Source organism: Cicer arietinum, chromosome 5, assembly GCF_000331145.2.
Source record: "Cicer arietinum cultivar CDC Frontier isolate Library 1 chromosome 5, Cicar.CDCFrontier_v2.0, whole genome shotgun sequence".
NCBI classification, from domain to species: domain Eukaryota; kingdom Viridiplantae; phylum Streptophyta; class Magnoliopsida; order Fabales; family Fabaceae; genus Cicer; species Cicer arietinum.
The window spans coordinates 49,631,770-49,635,265 of record NC_021164.2 but is presented as its reverse complement, the minus strand read 5'-3'; positions in this window follow the sequence as shown (position 1 = coordinate 49,635,265).

The following is a 3,496-nucleotide window of genomic DNA, read 5'->3' as shown; positions in this document are numbered from 1 at the left end:
AGTAGCAAGACTAGAAGTACCTCTATCAACCCCATGATAATTACATTTTATTCAACCACAGTTGGAAAGGTGTCATACCACCTCAACAATTGAAGGACTAGTCCAAGAGCGACATCGAAAATTAAAAGCTTTTATGATATTAAACTCAAGCATCGAAGAAGAGGATAAACATTTACTATAACATATGGTAAATGAATATTCATAGTTTTAAGTTGAAAGTGCAAAAATACAATAAGGGGGTTAAATTGTATTTTCCTTTATTTAAAAATTATTTCTTTTCTTAAAATTTGATTCAGCGATATAAGCATTGGAAAGAAAACAAAGCAGAGGGAATGGAGAATCACAAAGAAGTTATAACGGTTCACTACCAACGTGGTAGATATGTCCAGTCAACTCACACAATATGATTTATCCACTAATTCAAAACATGAATTACAACATCTAACCCTACAAGTCAGTCTTCTCAACTTCCAGCATGAAACGTACAGACCGTTGAGGCACTACAACACATTGACCCTACAAGTAAAGTTTTCTCAACTTCCAACTTGAAAACCTACAAGTCGCTGAGGTAGAATAGTCACTACTGAACTGAGTTACAGAAGGGTGAAACTGAGTTTTGTTTTGCTTCTTTTAAGCAGATTGATTATAATGAACTTCACACTAAATTATAGCACCAAGCATTAAGTAATACAATATACGAATGCATGTCTTTACTTAACTAAAACCTTGAAATTGAATACTTAGAGAATTTTTCTTTCCTAAGGTTTTCTAAGTTGTTGTGTTGTATGTTCTTCTTTAGAATTGATCTCTTTATATAGTATGAATTAGGGTTTAAATATTGTGCCAAACAAATTCTAAGTGTATCTTCCTTGTGCGAGATCAACAAAGGTCTTCACAAAAAAATAAACCTTGATAAATACGGTTTGGGAATATAATCGTTGAAGCTTGATTAATTCCAAAAAAAAAAAATTCAACCAAATCTTCTAGAATGATTTTGTGCAAGAATGTTCAGATTTCGCTTGAAAAAAATTCTCCTTGAATCTTCTGAATATATTCTTCCTTGTGCGGGGTCAATAGAGATCTTCACAAAAACATAAACCTTGACAGATATGGTTTGAGAATATGAACGTTGAATCTTGATTAATTCCAAAATAAAATGAATCTTCAATCAAATTTTCTAGAATGATTATGTGTAGGAATATCCAAATAGTGCTTGAAAATAAGTCACCTTGAATCTTCTGAGTATATCTTCATGTGCAAGGTCAACAAAGATCTTCACAAAAAGTAAATCTTGATATATATGGTTTGGAAATATGACCTTTGAAGCTTGATTAATTTCAAAACAAATCTTCAACCAAATTCTTCTAGAATGATTTTGTGCGAGAATGTCTAGATAACACTTGAAAATAATTTTCCATGAATTTTCTTTCATACATTTGTTTAAGAGCAATGGGAACATATCATAATTTATTCTTGGACCATCAGAATAATGATATAGTTCAATCTTCATTAGAGTGTGGATTTTCCATCAGAGTCATTGAATTTCTTCATGATAACATAACTTGATCATTAGAGTTAGATGATATGTTGCTTGGTTTAAGAAGTCAGAGGCAAATGCATAAATGCATGACTTAGAATTAGTGGCATGGGCAACGTCATCTTGTTGCATCTCCAGAGCATGTTGCATCTTCAAAGTGAACGAAACTTGAGCTTCAAAGGAAACTCAAATATAAGCTTCAAAGTTACTGTATGCGCTTTAGAGTCGTGCTTCAAACTTCATAGGTGTTACACCCTAAACCCCAAAGTAATATATAATTAATTCATACAAGAATTTTTAAATTTAATTCGCAACGGATAAAGAAAATCTATTTTTTTTTTTTTTTTGAAATAAGACTTATAACAAATTTAGGATATCACATTTCTCAAAATTCAAAAGAAACACTTTAAACTTTTCCTTTTATAAAACATTAGGGTTTTCATAAAAGAGTTGTTTCTTATTAAATAAATAAAATACAACTTATGACTTTCATTCCTGGTATCACCTATCAGAGCGGGTTTCTCCCAAACTTGAACTTTAAAACTCATTAACCTGTAATAACTACGATTTTGTAGACGCATGGCCCAGCCAGTCAAACACAAACAACGAATGAGGTGAGTTTTGAAATCATGTTAATAGTATAATATAAGTAAGAAGAACACAAACAATTATAATAGACCGTATCATAACACAAACATTCTTCAAAGTAAAACATCACATTATAAAGTTAAAACCACTCAAGTAAAACCAATACATTTCACTATAACATCAAATCATCTAAGAGAAATTATTATCGCACATGATACATATTAATCACAACAAAACAATCACAAGAAAATGCAATGTTATGCATGACCTTAGACTCTACTTCACAATGTGGTACCTTTCTAACTTTGAAGTACTTGATTAGGAAGCTTGATACTATGCCACCATCCTAGTGGACGGACAATTCAAAGTGGCATTGTCCTCATAGATTCTCTTGACTCAACCCGAGACACATATACGCGATAATCGAGGTAAACATGTGTTGCATGGTAGCTCCCGACATTTGGAGTGCTACCTCAAAGTCACTTATGAGTACCCCACCCTAATATTTTTAATATAATCTCAATATTTATTTTATCCCCTCGTTGACCTATGACACTCCATTAAAACCATCATATAAAACACAAATTGAAATCATCATTATTTCATCAACTATGGGGTTACTTCAATATTCTCATCACAAATTTATAATATTACTATCATTAGTCACACATCATCATCATCACATAAACTCATCACAAATATATAGCATCACAATCATCAATCATACATCATCACATAAAATTATCACAAATTTATAACATCACAATTATTAATCATGCATCATCATAATCACATAAAATTATCACAACACATAAATCTTTTATTATCATATCACATAAACTCATCTAATCAAACATATACATAATATTAATTTGACACACAATATCACAATAATATCAAATATCACACATTTAAATAAATTAAATCAATTAACACCTTACAAATATTTCTATTCTATATTTTAATCTCAAAATTTTCATATTTGCATATTAATTAATTTATCTCTCAAAGGGCTATTGTCGTACGTAGCGAGTCTTGGGTGAATCATTGGGAAATACGGTTTTCCCGTTCATCTCACAATATATTATACTCATGAATTTAAACGCTCTCTCACCCCTTACCTTATTTCGACGCTTTCACACACAAATACGATTCCATGAGCAAACAATCTTTGTTCATTGACTATTTATCCTTCAATCGATCTAACTCGACAATTTATGGGTAAACGTTAAAAATAAATTAGGAGAAGGCACTCTAAAATTAATTTCGAAATTCGATCAAGCAATATTACCATAAATCAGAAAACTAATCAATGAATAATATAGCCACTTTTCACACGATCGTTTTGTCGTTCGTTTCACTCAAATCGGA